Here is an 18,455-nt window from a genome sequence, read left to right on the forward strand (position 1 = left end):
CGCGTTACTACTTACCACTGAGCTTGTGTGTTAGCCTTTAAGTTATGTATTGCGCATGCCGTCAATACTTTGGCTTTATCTGGCCGATTCCATCGTAGAGAGTCAGGTATTTCACACTGGCCCAGTAGGACGTTAACATAGCGTAAATAACCGGATAAGATCCTGTTCATGTCCATGGCGCCTATATTTATTCTCTATTATGCTATACGAGTGTAAAGAAAATATCCCCCTGTTATCTGGCGTTCAATCCTAGGCACTCCCTTTGTAATTACGATAGAGATATAAACCGAGTAATACCACTGTGGATGAAGAGGGGCAGGGGAAAGGGGAACTCTTTGCCCACCAATTGAAAATAATGTAATCTAGTTATGAATTTTATGTTTTAAAATTTTACCAAAATATTTATCGGCATTAATGAATTCTTCTATCAGATTCTTCAACCGTTTCGAATCTGTTAGTTAAATTTAACTGAAAAATATGTCTTCGTAGTAGATATGATTTTTCACAACAAATGTCACATTAAGTGTTTTCAATTTCAGGACACCGATTACATACCAGTTGCTCTTAAAAAGTGTGTTTGCGCACAACAGTCAACAACAACATTTTTTTTATTTATTTTTTTTGTGATGAACGTAAAGTATAGTAGGTAGTACATGTTCTTGAAAATGCATTGCTGTTGGTTTTGCTAAGGATGTACTCAGAGTTATTTTAAGGTTCTGGACACTACTTACACATCATTACATCTTTAGAAAGATTCTTGTTAATAAAAGACTATAATAATAGTTACTCGTAGACCCAACTTTCAATGGGATAAGGTCTCGCTGACCTCCCTCCCTACGGGACACAGACCCGTAAAGTAGTTGTTGCGACTCCAGACGTATCTCCCCCTGGGTGTTCATCCCCAGTACTCATCTGCGAGGGTGAAGATCGTCATCAGAATCCTCGGTTGTCAAATGGTAACCGACTCTAATGTCGAAAAACACAGAGCTTGCACTCCTGATCTTAGTGCTGGCACTGACTATTCTATGTCACAAGGATTTCGCTTACGCTTCGTATTGATCAAAAGGAAAACGAGTTTGAATCCAAAGAGGGTGAAACGCGAGGGATTCGAATTCTGAAGTCCATAATGAATTGGCGCCCTTTCCGCGTCGTTCGGTGCCGGTGTTCGCCTTTTGATTTACGCCGGTTTCATTAACTGCTGCGAGATATTACCAAAGATTAAAACGGGAGATCGGCGCGTTCGTTCCGCCAGCGGTAGTGAAAAGGACATTCCGCTGAAATATGGGCCATTGGGCGGCGTAGAATACAAACAGCACATTAAGCCAGCAGCGCTTGCACAGAACGGCGCCGCCCGCGGCGCATCCGATTGTTGGCTTCCCTTTAATATTTCAGGCGCTGCGTCGCCGTTTTCATTCCGTGGTGACATTCTGCTGCCGACACAAAACTTCCTCCTCCTCCTTAGGGACGTCGGTTATCGCTGAAACAACCGATTTTCGGTTGTATCGTTTTTTTTTTGTTTTTTTTTTTTTGTTTTTTTTCCACTCCAATTTCACCTGACTGTTAAGAGCACTCAATATGACCGGTTTACGAAATAATCGATTTTCGGTTTTTTACCTCGATAATTTCCTAAGGTACACCCAAAAATTTGAAAAAGATTAAAAACCTTGACTCAGTTTAAAGATACATAGACTCAAAATATTATATTAAATAGGAAAATAAAAGAAAATTTACTCCATCCTTCGTTTACTGTGTTTCTCGAAAAAGTGATAAGTGGCTGAATTCTACAAATATTCACCAATAATCTCCTTTTGGTTCTAATCGGGGATCGTACTATTAGTTGGGTATCACGAATAGTAAGTGGGTAGAAACTGAGGTCGATGAACTCAGTTTATCATTTTAGTTTGTCCGCTTTCGACTACAGGCAGTTAAAGCCTAAAACATCCCCTTTGAAAAATTAATGAATTACTGTGCTGATAAACCTCTACGTTATTTGATTTTCAAACAGCTGAGCAAAACTGAACGTAGACATTACTCTCTTTACTTATTCTGATCGACACTAAACTAAACTATACCGTTCATGAATCACTTACCTCACAAAAATCTTCGTTACTCGAACTACTGTAATACAGCGAGCGCCACTACTGCCAACTAAATAAAAGATTCTAACTACTTAAGGCACTAACTACTGATGGGCATAGTCAGCAAATGAAAGATTTTGATAGAGAACAAACAATGTATTTACCTTAATAATGTTTAAAAGTCATTATATATATATATATATATATATATATATATATATATATATCAGTTCATGACATCCAGTATTACAAATTTACTCTTTCTGGAGGACACACGTCCAGATCGTCTGCTCTTAAAATTCTGTCATCTCTCTCCCCACATCCACCACTGCTGTCGGCTCACCTCCAACTACGCAACGCTACGCACTGTTAACATCAAAATGCCCAACACTACAATAGCGAATATTCCAACAATGGTAACCAGCCACACACTGCACATAGCACAGTCAGTGATTTTCATACAGAGCGCTACGTGGCGTTACCAACATAAAAGCCTAAACAGCCTACTTACAAGCCGTATTACGTAGACACTGGCAGTAGATCAGGTAATTTCTATTTTTATTGCACACTGTAAATGAATTGTTGATAAGTTTTTTTTTTTAATTTTTCACTTTTACCATAATTTCGTTTTATTATTTCATAGAAATGGCAGACAAATCTTTAATCTTTTAAAGCAAATGAAGCAATGTACGTGGTTGCTACGTCACTTTGTAAAAATATTTCAGTCCAGGGTTGATGCCATTCTGCAGTATAATGGATGTCTGCCGACGACAGCAAGAAACTACAGTATAGATCATGTGGGGTAAGTCTTGCATGTTGCATGTACACGAGTACCTTAGGCCACGGCAAACAACACTGATATTATTGTGTCAGCAATTCTTATACGAAGTGTTTCTTACTCGTTCCTGAAAACATTGTTATTAAAGTAGCACTGATCGCTTTTCCCACTTTCTATAATAACACAGTATTTCAAACCAATACATATTTTGGATTTCTTTTTTGAGAGGGCCCGCCATTTGCAGAATACGATTTCTTCTTTTTTTTTATTCGCTGAAGTTTCAGCACCATCAGTGTTTTTTTTTCGTTATCTTCTATAAAACAAGAAGGATGGCTTTTGCTACTGGTACACATATAAATCTGAGTTTTTACATTATTTACATATTTGAAAAAAGATAATTTTGTTGTATGTATACCGTGTTAGCACATGGTGTGTATCTTCTGTATTTATGTAAGGTAGTGCAATTGTTGTGTTTCACATGGTGCCATCAGCAGCCATATAGAATTTAATGTAGAACAGTCATTTGCTTCGAAAATTTACGACTGGGCATGGTATGCTTATGCCTACCTTTTACTGTGGAAGATTGTGTGTGTGTGTGTGTGTGTGTGTGTGTGTGTGTGTGTGTGTGTGTGTGTAGGTGTAGGTGTGTGTGGGTGATTGGGTGTCTGAGCTATTTATTTAATTATCACCTCTTTTATCTTTTTATTTTTATTTTTTATTTATTGTATCGCTGTTTATAAAAACGGAAACAAGATGACAGATAGTTAAGCAATGGAATGCATTCTGGGTTCGAATTTTGAATCTTATCAGAACGTATCAGTGATTTTGTGTGTATGTATGTATGTGTGTGTGTGTGTGCGCGCGCGCGCGCGCGCGCGTGCCTGTGTGTGTGTGTGTGTGTGTGTGTGTGTGTGTTTGGGATGTTTATGTGTTGGCGCTATGTGGTAGTTCTTTGATGGTGTAGAACAGAGTTCCATTGCAGAGAACTGTGAATTCTTTTATTACTTGGTTTCGTTAGATTTTGGCTTCTGTGTTTGATAGTTTTCTTCAGGTATCATTTGTTAGTGGGGGGGGGGGAGGGGGGAGGGAATGTCTGTTGCTGCATTTGAGAATTTTCATGTCAGTGTTGATATTAGTTGTCTATGTTTCAGGTCCATAAGATCTTCAGCAAATGTAGAATGACAGCTGATACTTTTTGGCGCTCTTTTATGTGCTGTGTATCTGGTATTAAAGTTTATGCTTACCTCCCCTATATAAATTGATTTGAAGTCTTGGTATGCCAGTTGGTAATTGTCAGATTTGTTGTGTTTGTCTGTGCTTGTGTTAATTGGTCTTAGTTTTCTCTGAACTATGTTTGTAGACTGGTAACAGATTGTTTGTTTTTGTGTGCTGAGTGCCCCTTTATTTTCTTTCTCTACAATGTTTGTATCATGTCCACGTTCTTTAGCTATTTGTTTGATTGTCTGTAATTCACTTTCGTTGTTGTCTTCAGTGATCGGAGCTTTGTTCAGTCTATGCATCATGTACAGGAATGGGCAATTGGATGATTTTTGTATGGCTGTGCTGGTGGTGCTGACTTTTCCGAATACAGAGAATTGGTGTGTATAGTGAGGTCAAGGAAATATAATGCTTTTCTTATTTTCTGTTTCTGTGGTGAATTTTATTTTGGGATGAACTGTGTTTATATCATTTAGGAGTTGTTGGATGCGACAGGGTTTCATCTAGAAGACATATGATGTCATCTACATAGCAGTTCCAGTATACTATCCTGTATCGTTTGGGTCTTAATATTGTTTCAGGTATTTTGTTTACTACGTGATTGAGGAAGATCTTCGCTAGGAGTCCGGTGACTGGCGACCCCATGGGAAGTCAATCCTGTTGCGAGTACAGCTGGTTGCCAAATGAAAAATAATTTTGCTCTCTGATCAGTCCTAAAATTACTTTTATGTGGGGTTTGGATATGGCATTCTGGTGTTCTAATTGTTGATTATCGAAGTTGATTGTTTCAATGGTGGGGATATTAATGTACATGGATGTGATGTCGAATTACGTGAGTACAGCTGTTGTGCTATGTTGATGCTTTTGATTGTTTTGTGGGGATGTTAATGTAAATGGATGTGATGTCGAATGATGTGAGTATGACTGTTGTGGGTATGTTGATTTCTTTGGTTTTTTGCAGGAAAGAGAAGTAGAAACTTTAATACCAGATACACAGAACACAGAAGAGCATTAAAAAGTACAACTGTCATTCTACATATGCTGAACACATTATGGCCATGAAAAACAGCCCAACAAACATAAACACTGATTTGGAAATTCTCAAATGCACCAGTAGACCCCAAAAACTGATAATTGAAGAAAACTATCAAATACAAAAAGGAAGGGAAAACAGCAACAGATGAATACACACTTCTCTGCTATGTAACTGTATCTACCCTCAAAGAAGTATCACACAACACCAACCCATAAACACCCCAAACCTCCTTCCAACCACACACACACACACACACACACACACACACACACATATATATATATATATAATAAAAAGATGAAAAGGTAATAATTACATAAATATATCTCACACCTATTCACCTACACATACACAAACAAAACGACAGATACACTCCAAAAAGATTCAAAACTCCCACGCAGAATCCATTGAAGTGTCCGTCATCTTGTAAACAATCGCATGAAAAGTAAGTTAGTGCAGGTCTTCACAGTGAAGATAATGTGGAGACCATCAAAGGCAAGTGAAACGTATTGCAAACACTAACACGCACACATCTTATACATAGTATTAGTTAATGGTAGGCATAAGCATAACATGACCAGTCGAAAATTTTCGGCGTAAATGGCTCTTCTACATTAAGCTGTACGTAGTTGCAGATGAGAAACCGTTAAACAATACAAGTTCCACCATCTATGGAAAAAAGACAAGATGTATTACACTGAAAAGTTACTTATAAGGTTGATGACATTATTCTAAGATCTTATCAAGGAAAAAATGTGGTTATACTTAATTCTGTGCCCTGCAGTGCAACAGAAGACGAGGGCTACAGGAAAGAAAACTCTAGAAACAATCAGTTTTTATACCAACACATCAGCGTGGAGATGGTAGATCAAATGTCACATAAATATAGTGTAAGAACCATGACGAGGCACGGACATGTACATGTTTTCTGTAACATTCTGTACCTGGATATGATAAATGCCCATAGCTTGAAAAAGTTTTTACCTGGCTCTCCCAAATCTTTTTAAAGGAAACTGTAGATGAATTAATGGTAGCAATCATGAATCTCGCCATCATCAATTCCAGACTTCATCTATCTCCAATGCCGACAGACAAGAAAGGAAATCTATAGGTACCGAAAGAAAAACTTGACAAGATGAAATTAGAATAATAGTTTTACATACAAAAAAAACTTGCATGCGCTCTACATCCAAACAGAAGGATGTGCAAAAGGTGCAAATGAGGTTATCTGAATATACAGAGCTCCCCATAATAATAAACTACTTATTTTTTACAAAATGAAAGTGTAATTAGTGAAAAGGTATACAATGCTGTATTAATAATATTACTCACCTATTGTTATTTGATGTAAAACAAGAGCACTGACAATGTAAGGAATTTTATGTATATCTAACATAGTGTTGCACATTTTTGTTTGGTGTAACATAAAAGTAAAATTTATCAGGTTTAAATAAGAATGAGCTCACATAAAAAATATTAAAAGCAATATTGAAGACAATAACATTAAATACCTTTACACTAAAAGAACCTAAAATCCAATAAAACTCTCAGCAGTCGACTGACATCCAACGGACGTTCCAGGGAATAGTTTGAAGCTGGACATTCTAATGTGTTTAACTCTTTAACTGCTTGCGATGTAGATGAGTCGTGAGGAATATTAAGTATTTTATGAAATCGTAGTGCAGAGTAATTCGAATAAAATATGCTGTATAACATGCGTCAAATTTTTATTGCTTACAGAGATACAAAAGGATATCGAAAATTTTTTTTTTCGGTTGTCGGTCCTCCAGTCGCTACATGGTTTTACGGACTGATTGTTATTGTTGTTTTGAAATTCGGATTGTGAAGATGTGCTTGAGTAGACATAACAGACATTTCAGTTGTGACTGTGATTTACTGGAGGTCCTAGCGTATCATTTAAATATGATTCACGTATTTACAAATGCTGAGTTTGTCAACATGGTAACTGAGTAAGGGTTTTGTAACGGAACACTGCTGGAGCTTGTAGAGGATGCAGGAGACGATGTGCTAAGCGCAGAGTAACACATTCAAGAGTGTTTACTCGGGGTTTCACTGATCTGCGTGATACTGGTAGATTGCCTAACAATCATATCTGATTTCTAATTGGGAATGAATAGAATCTGAATGAAGCCGAAGCCATTGAGTTAGCAGAACGTAGTCCTTCAGAAATAACAAGGTATGTTTACCCTAGGCTACTTTCCAGTGGCTTGTGTGGAGGCCTGAATACATGAATGGCTTTGCAACATTAACGACTCTTATAGTAGTGTGTCATATTCACTAAGAAATGAGAAGTGCTGTTGTTTGCACTGTTTTTGAACACGCGAACATGAATTATTATTATTATCAAGCGATTTTTGACTGTATCACTGAGAAACTTCGGAAATATTATTAAACCGAGCTATGTTTTTTGTGTATACACGTGTTTACCGACAGTATGATGCCTTTTCTTACAAACTTTACTGTAGTACTAGGTCGCAAAAAAGTAGTATTCTGAATTTAGTGGTACTGAAATGAAATATCAATAATTATTTCTGGTCACACAGCTGCGATAAATAGTTATCAAAGTGCAAGCGGTTATTTTCACTTAATAATTCTCAAATATTGAGTTTATGGTATTCGAAACTATTCAGAATCTACATACGCATTTGATAATGTGACTTGGGATTGGCTTATAATGAACTATAATGAGGGAAAAGAGTGTGTACTTGGAAACCACACTACTCATAATCTCATCATATTTAAATGAAAAAGCGTCAGTGAAAGACACAGAAGAAAGTACCAAGGGAACAGAACCATAAAAATGAGTATGGCAAGGCTGCTTTCAATCCGTATGTCTCACCACGTCCAATAGATGACAAAGAGGTACAAATTAGTGGAAGCAGAATAGTGTGTGAGAACGACATTGCCCATCTAGCACAAATGAAAAAGAGTTACAAGATACAATCTCTATCACTGAAACCAAAGGAACAACAGTAATGGCACGAAGAAGAAATAAAATTGTAAAATTAGTGCTGGCTGGAGAGATGTTAAAACATACGCAAATGCCGGCCGGTGTGGCCGAGCGGTTCTAGGCGCTTCAGTCTGGAATCGCGCGACCGCTACGGTCGCAGGTTCGAATCCTGCCTCGGACATGGATGTGTGTGATGTCCTTAGGTTAGTTAGGTTTAAGTAGCTCTAAGTTCTAGGGAACTGATGACCTCAGATGTTAAGTCCCATAGTGCTCAGAGCCATTTGAACCATTTTTGAACATACGCAAAGTTTTAAATATCTCGTAGCAGGATGTAAGCCGACTGGAAGAATGGCTAATAAATTAAAACTAAAGTAGCAGGAAGAGACATTTTATAAGAAAATGAGAATTTTCTTCACCAATAGGCGAAAAGACTTGAGTAAAAGACTATGAAACTGGGTTGAAAGAAGATTAAGCAAAGAAAGACTTACAAAAACAGTTTTAGAGGAATATGTGGAAGGGAGGAGGAGGTGAGAGAGGATGATCTTCAGATTCTGAATGATACGATGGACGGCAGCGCATACAAGAACATTAAAAAGGAAGAAGTGGATTGCAGGATATGCAGACGGAAAGGACTTGCTAATAGAGAAGAAAACTGTTGGTGATAATTGGAAAATAGGCTTGCGACCTACGGAGTTAATACTTTCAGGTGTACAGTGAACGATTTGCAGTCTATGTACTGCCGAATGGTGAGTGACTGACGCGAACTGTGTCGTCGTATGTTGGGACATTAGTGAACATAAAAATGCACCACGCTCCTTTTATTTCTTTTTGCGGCGTCTACAGGTTTAGACAACGCAGTCAAATGTCGTATAGTAAACATTACCACTACAGCGATAAAGAACGAGAGGTGCTTACAGGCTGAAGACGCGTAGTCAAAAGTGGTCGTACCTGCTGCCTACAATAAAACCTACATGGTTGGTAAGTTCACTAGCACAACTGACAAACAGCTGAAATTTCTGGAATACAAGCCAGAATGGGAAAGACACTGCATTAAGGAAAAATTACAAGAAGACCGACTTTCCGGAACAATTACTCACCTCACTGTTTCTGTTATCAGTATGTCGGATCTGGTGCTCCATTCGTAAAGTGCGTAACTGGAAACAAAAAAGGCGTAGCACCCAATCCTGGCCGAACCATGGATATTCTCAGCGTACGTTTCATCTAACCTTTCACATCTCAGCAATGTGCGAAGTCGCCAGGAACGACTCGTACGACTCGTATTTCGGAATCCATTCTGCTGACAAAGTTTCCTCGATTTCACCACTTAAATGTCAGTAGAGTATTTGTTGCCCAGTACATGACCATAACGTACCTTGGAACATGGTTTTACATTTCGAAAAACCTTAATTTTCGGGAGTAAGTTCCGTAATTACAGAAAAACCTGAGAATATAAAAAGTGAATGGCATCACTTAAAAATGGAATAAGAAAATTAATGAAATTTCTATTACAGGACTAGCTAGAGGCAAAAGGCTTGAAAGCGTTTCAAGGTGCAATATTCTCCCCAAAATAATTTCACAAGCAAAAAAAGCAACCATGATCTTCTGTTAAAAAAGTTTTTTTAATGATACTGAATACTAAACTCGTAGAGACCATAAGTGTTAGGTCTCTATGAAAACCGTAAAATAGAAACATCATATGACAATATTCTCGTGAAATTGCCCTTTTTTTGTAACACTACTATTCCAAACGATCACTTTAGACAATAATAATGTCACATTTCAATAGCACCATGAATAATTGTGCTTAGAAAATAATGATACCAATTTTCTACAAAAAAAAGTAACTGACGTCAGGTAGATCAGTTTGGGTTCCGCAAAAATGGGAGACAACGGTAATCTTACGACTTATCTTGGTGGACGGACTTAAGATAACGGTTCTAGATTTAGGTAACAGTTTTGACCACATTGATATGGATTCACAAGTTATAAAATACAGTGAGCGAAACAATATTTACAACTTGTACAGAAACCAGGCTACAATTATAAGAGTCAAAGAGCAAGAAAGAGGCTCAGTAGTTGAGAAAGGTGTCACACAGGATTGCAGTCATTAGTCAGTGTTACTGAATCTGTGCTTAGAAGAAGCAATGAAATAAACAAGAAAGAAATGTTGGAAAGGAACTAACGTTCAAGAACAGACAATAAGTGCTTCAATGTGTATCGGTGATACCGTAATTCTATCTGAGTCTGAAAAGATCTGGAACGAGAGGTGAACCCAATGGATAGAGTATTGAGAATAAATTATAGTAATAAACATCAACAAAAGTAAATTAAAGGGGGTACAGGAATGTAGTTGAATTAAGTCTGGTGTGGCTGAGGGAATTAGCTGTGTTTAATTATTTAGGAAGAAAAATAGCTAATGATAGCCGAAGTGGAGAGGATATAAACTTCAGACTGGCTATGGTTAGGAAAACTCTTCTGAAAAACAGATATATGTAACATATAAAACAAATTTAAGTGTAGGAAGTCTTTGTCTGCGACTTAGTCTCATTTGGAACTGATATATGGACGACAAACAGTTGTGATAAGGAGAGAGCATAAGCTTTTGAAGTGTAGTATTACGAAATAATGCTGAAACTTACGTTGGTTGACCGACTAAAAAATGAGGAGGAACTGGATCAACTTAAGGAGGGTATAAATTTTTGGCATAAATTGATTAAAAGAAGGGATCAGTTGATAGTCACATGCTGATGCATCAAGGAAGTACCAATTTGGTAAGGGAGGAAAGTGTGGGAGGTAAATATAGTAGAGACAGTGAAGCACTTGACTACAGCGTGCAGGTTCAAATGGATGTACTTTGTGGTAGTTACGCAGAGGTGAAGGCGCTTGCACGGGATAAACTAGAATGGACGGTTGCAAATTAGTCTTCAGACTGAAGATAATTAATTAGTTCTATATTCTGTCCTCAGAGGTATCTTTCAGGGTGGCAGGGCAAAATTCTGGAATAGTTATGTTTTATTTAGCCGAATAAGCGATCTGGAAGCATTGTATCTCAAACGATTATGAATCCAATTAATATTTGTAAGATATGTCACGTTCATATCCAAACAGTAAGCATATTCAACTTTGTATGTAAAGTGTATCTTTTATGTTATTATTATGAATATGGATGCCACCTTTTTGATTCAATGACCTAAAATTTCATCTTCATACACTTAAATCCAGATTATCCAACAACTTATAAAATAATGCTAGGAAATATTTTTAAAACGCTGTTTATAGTCCCATAATGTTCTACGACACAAAAATTAAAAATCTGTATCAAAAAAGTCAGAACAGTTGCGAAAATAGTGATGAATATTAACAAAAATAACCAATACTAATACGATACTTCTTGCAGTAGAGGAACAATGTGTAAACTTTGAAAAAATTTATTAGATTTGATGTAATTAGCTACGCTTTCTCTCTTTACAGAAAACATCCTATCACGGTAATGGATGTATTTCATGACTTTCACGCTTTTTTACTTTTTGATGTTGACTGCCATAGTTAAAACTGAACAAAATGTGTTTTAAATGCTAAATGTTTTGGCTTGGTCTAGTAATGGGTAGCCTAGAGTCTGTTACCGATAAATTAACATGATAAATGTGCCAAAACCATCCTCAGTAGAATCGACCTTTAACAGCCTTTGACTGAACCAACTCCACCCTGGGCTCTTCAGTTTGTCACATTTCAGTCTAGATACACTAAATATACTGGTTAATTCGTAGAACTAGGACTGTATGTCGTGCTGTGTTACTCCTAACTGACATGAAATTGTTGCAATTCCTTGTGAGGAAATCCTTCTGACTTTGAAATTTCACAAGATTTCCCCTGGCGCATAAGAAGGGATTTTCTGTTTTGACTGAAGCATTTGGAGACAAAGATTAAATACAGACGGCTGTGTTCTACAGAGTCTTCTGCAAAATATCTGCTGTGCAAAAATTGGTGTAGGATCTGCAAGCCATTACAGGTCTACTTTGTCACCAGAAAAATGATAATGTACTGCTGAGATACGGTCGTGGAGCGTGGGGAGGGAGCGTTGTTGAGGAAGTTGAGGATGGATGATCGCTATGTACAGTATAGTGCTGCCATGTTTATGTCGTACAGAAATCTGCACTTCGGGGTACTGCACTGGCGGCTCAAAAAGACCTGTAGGAGCAAGAGCCAGAGGAAAGATTGATGACATTATTCAGCACTGTTCTCTAAAGACTGGCAGCCATCTTGGCTGCAGAATGGCGCCAAAACTGCTACTGTTCCTAGCAATCAACGTAATTCCTCGTGAACGGCGTGAAAGCAGAAGAATCCCAGGACAAGTACAACCATTAAAGTCACAATACCTCCAGTCACAGCAGGCATTGTTAATAGGCGGATTAATAGCGCCGCTGACAATTATTGCTGGAAATTCGAGAGAATTCTGTAACGAATAAAACGCCTATAGATAGATTTCAGGATGGAGCAAGTTCCCCCACTTGCCCCCTAGCGGACGCCTCTGATTATTTGTACAGTTGACTGTAATAGTATGGAGCTTGTCATTTTACATTCACGTTACACAGTCATATGTAAATACGGACACATGCTGACAATTGATGTGGGTTATCAATACCTGCTCACCACCTTTTTGACATTATTTAAACAGAATTTTTCTACGGAATAGAAGGCGCTATCAAAGAGGAACTTTTCAGTTTGTTTCCGGATATAACAATTGTGTCTGTCAGATATTTTATATCATTACGTAAATGATCAAAAATTATGTCGGCAGAGTATCCATTTTTGTGTTAAAGACAATCTGAATGTGCAATAGTAAATGTAGATTTTTTTTTGTTCTATTACTGCAATCATGTACATCATTGTTCGTTTTGATCTGTCGTGGGTCATTTACTATCATCTTCTTGAGGGAATAAATATTCTGGGAAGCGGTGGTCAAAATGCCTACTTCCTTAAAGAGGTGTCGACAAGATGATAAGTGGATGAGCACTTTATATAATTTTTACAGAATGTTTTCAGCAATGAGAATCTACTTTCTTAAAGAACGTTTTTTTCATTATTGAATGAAAATACGGAAAATAAGTTAACTTTTGTCTCTCGCTAAGATCTGCAATGATTCGGAGAGTTGTTTTAAGAGTACAGTTTAATTTTTCAGTTTAAATATTCATCACAAATTTTTAAGTTGCCATCCTTGTTATAACTTCCTCGCCATACATTACTGTAGTGCTCTGAGATTGCAGTTCTCAACGAGTGGAATCTTTTTCAGTTTGGCAGACCATTTTCAGAACAGTACTCAATAAGAACTTCAATTTTTTTCGCATTTCTTCTGTTGCTATGCTTATTTTTGGATTGCTTTCAATACAAATGCAATCTGAACTAATTCTACTTTTTCTGTATTAGACAGGAGAACGTTTGCATATATGAAGAATGAGGAGCTAAGATTCAGCCTTGTGGAACTCAGTAAGTGAAGACCACACGGCAGGAGATTGTCGTTTGTAGCAAATACAAAGGCGACCCTACTACAGCAATATCCTGCAACGGTGTAATCAGAATGCACAACAGGGTGCACAGGTGAATATCTGTAGCCGTGGCCGGTAATTCGCGCAGACGTAAACGCGCAGGGTGACAGTGCGCCTGCTGGGAGCGCTACCCGCCGTACATACGTAACGCGGCTGTCCCAGAATTTACGGCGAGTTAGCGCGAAATGGTCGGTGGAAGCCGCAGCCATGAATAAGTTAGCGGCCGAGTAACGGGCGCCAGCCGGCGTCCATCTGCCTGCGGCCGCGGCTGCGTCTGCGACTGCCTGTGCGTCTCGGCGGGCGCCCAGAGGCCGGCAGCCCCCACCCAAGGCCCCCCCACCCTCGCCTCATGGCCATCTCTGAGAAACACCAGGGGCTGCGCGCGCTCACGCTTCGTATTTTTCAAGAACGTAGCTGGCACCTCGGTGGTGTTTAGTGCTTTTTAAGCAAGTGATTAGTCGTTCACGCAGCCGGAGTGGAAATGGAAATCGTCCAGGTAGTAAATAATATTAAAGTTATCTTTACATATAGAAATTCGTGTGCATATGTTTGTGCTCGCGAAACTCGAAAATTAATTTGAAAGTTTGACAGAACGTTCTACGTGAATACAGGTACGTTTTTGTATAACTGTTTTCATATATACATGGTGAGGTATTTGAAACGATTTGTCGGAATATTTGGCGAAATACACGCCGAATTTAAAAAATGTGGTAATTAACGTTATTCACCTCCAAGAGAGACATTCATTAACATAACGCTCGACATCTCTGCACCACCACAGGGGGCGGAAGGGGGCGGCTGCAGCGGTGTTTTCGTTATGCATAGTAGCCGAATTCAACGATCAGTTGCTTAAAAAGAATTCAGAGAATGCAACGAGAGTTGCAGTCACTCTTCTAGTACAATTATTTGTTTGTTTATCGATCAGAGAGAGAGAGAGTACTTTCGACGTCCCCCTTGTCTGTAAATTGGTTTTTTGTTGTTTCATAATACTAAGGCTAAGGAACTTTAAGGCAGAGTTGAGAACTTTCACTTGCCTATAATCTATTACACTTGTGATAGCTGTCACCTCATAGAGTAATGCTGATATTTTATTCTCTACATAGAGAGCAATACAAAGCGTGTCTTCAACTTTAATATCAATGCTATCTTACTGCAGATGATAATGTGCTGCATGATCGTTTTCCTTTAGATAAAATTATGCTTAACTCAACCGTCAGAAATTTGTATATCATTAATGAGCTGTGGTGATCGCACGCTAGGAGTGCTATTTTCTGACAGCTTGTGACAGCAGGATGGGCTTTTGTACAGCTTCATTCTTCATACTAAATATACCAGAGGAGAAGAAATACCAACACAGAATGTATGAGACTTTTTTTTTTTTCAAATATTTCATCCTCTTCGTGAAATGAAAAAGTGGGGTAATGAGGAACGTAACGCTCCTACCAGCCATAAGTTCGAATTTCCTGTTCTGTTTATTTTTTATTTCTAAATGGACGGAAGGGAGAATTTTCAATTTATTGTCTTCTTTTATTTTTCTCATTTGCTTTTGACGTTGATTTTGGTTTCAGATGCCAAATTATAATGCCGACATTCGCCTCCCAGGCGAGAAAAACCAGTCTACAATTTCACCTGAGGTAGATAGACTCGAATCTGCTTTTGAAATAAAAACTTTGACTCGCTTTATGCAACTGCGAAAATCATCCCTTGCACCACTTCTCACAATTCGCTATTTTTATATGAATTAAGTTTATCTACTTTGCAGCAATGTACAGATAAGGCGAAAAAACGACTTACCATAAAGGAGTCATGAAAATTGGTCACAAACTGATATTTATTCAGGTATCGACGGAAAAAGGGAAAAACTCTGGCGGCCGATGGATGAATGTGTTACGCTGCAACCCAATATCACAGTGCAGCTGGCAAACGATAGTAAACGGGGGATTGTTGACTCCAGGGGATAAAGTCCTCGCAAATTTCATTCCGTGTAACTATGTCTCGCAGATAGGAAAGTGAACACTATACTTGTATGTCAGCATTTCAGAGAGAAAGTGTAGTTGTGTTCAAAGAAGCGGACTGGAGTAACCGGAGAATCTCTCGATATTTGAATAAGAGCGATACCACTATTCGACGATGTTGGCACGAATGTGTAAACAATGGTCGGACACAGCGTCTAGAAGCAAGCGGTCGACCTAGAGAGAAGACAGAACGGGAGGACCGAGAAACCGTCAGAGAGGCACTCACAGCCCTGGGTTCACCGTTATCACCGATCCGGCGTGCAACTGGTGCTTCAGTGATCACAAGGACCATTAACAGGCGGCTCACAGAAAGGGGGCTGAGCTCACGACTGCCATTGACCTCTGTAGACCAGCAGGTCCGTTTGCAGTGGTGTCAGGGTCATTCGGCCTGGAATTTCATTAGTGAAGAATTGTCTTCCGTGATGAATCCCGCTTCGAACTGAGGCAGGGCTCAGACGAGTCTGGAGTCGTCCCGAACAGCGATGGGATTCCGAGATGTTTCAGATGGCTCTAAGCACTATGGAACTTGACATCTGAGGTCATCAGTCCCATAGACTTAGAACTAGTTAAACCTAACAAACCTAAGGACATCACACACATCCATGCCCGAACCTGCGACCATAGCAGTCGCGCGGTTCCGGACTGTAGCGCCTAGAACCGCTCGCCCACCGCGGCCGGCGTTAAACAGGAAAGACATGCAAAGCAATTTGATATTCTATGACATCACAAAAGCATTTCTTAGTAATTCATAACTCCTCGCCGTTGTTCATTAAGAAGTGTCACCATAAAACAACTTCTTTCCTCCATTACGTAATTCATGAATTAGCGTCTTTGTGCTAGATACCAAAACAAAAACATTTCACCACTTGAAATCACACAGTTCCTTCGCAACACTTAATATCGCACAGTCCGTATGCTACTTTTATGCAACGTTTTACTGCTTGTTAGAATTCGGATCGTTCAGATCCATAACTAGATGCTTATGGTGCTGAGTCCCGTAAACTTGGAAGACAATTTCTAACAAACTTCTTTCTTTCTACCTTCAGCTGTACCACCCCCATGATTGCTTCCTTCCATAGATTTTACTTTAACATCTTAACTTACCCAGGCATAACTACTTACAACGGATCTCTGGGCTTAAATTTTTACAACAGGTATTACAGGCAGTATTTAATGTGCAGCTTTACTTACAGTGAGTTCCACAAGAAAGTGTACGCCATAATTTCAAATGTAACGTCCGTGGTGACATCTCTGGTAGTGATCTCTACACTATATGCGCTTTTGAACAGTGTATAGATACACAGCGTGAAGTTGAATGCTTTGTTTTGTCGGTTGCAGTTTAAAATGAGTGCAAAATACCTGAAGCGTCACGAGGCAGTGTTCCTTGTAAATCATCCAAATGGACCAAAGCTTTGTTATGGAGTTGCCGCTAAAATTCGTAGAAAGTCAAAGACATACATTGCGAAGTGGGTCAAACGATATTTAGGTTTTGGAAATGTGAATGATTTACCGGAGAAAGAGCTAAGGTGCTAAGCTATAATCGATAATGGCGGCGATTGCATTAACTATTAGGCAATTGTGCAGTTCGTAATAACACGTATTTTCAAGTAAACATAAATTTATAATAGTGCTTTTACTTCACACAGATAACGGCGTAAACTATCTTCATGAATTGATTGTACACTACTTGACATTAAAATTGCTACACCTAGAAGAAATGCAGATGATAAACGGGTATTCATTGGGCAAATATATTGTAGTGGAACTGACATGTGATTACATTTTCACGCAATTTGGGTCAATACATCCTGAGAAATCAGTACCAAGAACAACCACCTCTGGCCGTAATAACAGCCTTGATACGCCTGGGCATTGAGTCAAACAGAGTTTGGATGGCGTGTACAGGTACAGCTGCCCATGCAGCATCAACACGATACCACAGTTCATCAAGAGTAGTGACTGGCGTATTGTGACGAGGCAGTTGATCGGCCACCATTGACCAGACGTTTTCAGTTGGTGAGAGATCTGGAGAATGTGCTGGCCAGGGCAGCAGTCGAACATTTTCTGTATCCAAAAAGGTCCGTACAGGACCTGCAACACACGGTCGTGCATCATCCTGCTGAAATGTAGGGTTTCGCAGGGATCGAATGAAGGGTAGAGCCACTGGTCGTAACACATCTGAAATGTAACGTTCACTGTTTAAAGTGCCGTCAATGCGAACAAGAGGTGACCGTGGCGTGTAACCAAGGGCAATCCAAACCATCAAGCCGGGTGATACGCCAGTATGGCGATGACGAATACACGCTTCCAATGCGCGTTCACCGTGATGTCGCCAAACTCGGATGCGACCATCATGATGCTGTAAGCAGAACCTGGATTCATCCGAAAACATGACGTTTTGCCATTCGTGCACCCAGGTTCGTCGTTAAGTACACCGTTGCAGACGCTCCTGTCTGTGATGCCGCGTCAAGGGTAACCGCAGCCATGGTCTCCGAGCTGATAGTCCTTGCTGCTGCAAACGTCGTCGAACTGTTCGTGCAGATGGTTGTTGTTTTGCAAACGTCTCCATCTGTTGAGTCAGTTATCGAGGCGTGGCTTCACGATCCGTTACAGCCATGCGGATAAGATGCCTGTCATCTCGACTGCTAGTGATACGAGGCCGTTGAGATCTAGCACGGCGTTCCGTACTACCCTCCTGAACCCAACGATTCCATATTCTGCTAACAGTCATTGGATCTCGACCAACGCGAGCAGCAATGTGGCGATACGATAAACCGCAATCGCGATAGTCTACAATCCGACCTTTATCAAAGTCG

This window comes from Schistocerca serialis, chromosome 9 (assembly GCF_023864345.2).
Source record: "Schistocerca serialis cubense isolate TAMUIC-IGC-003099 chromosome 9, iqSchSeri2.2, whole genome shotgun sequence".
NCBI classification, from domain to species: domain Eukaryota; kingdom Metazoa; phylum Arthropoda; class Insecta; order Orthoptera; family Acrididae; genus Schistocerca; species Schistocerca serialis.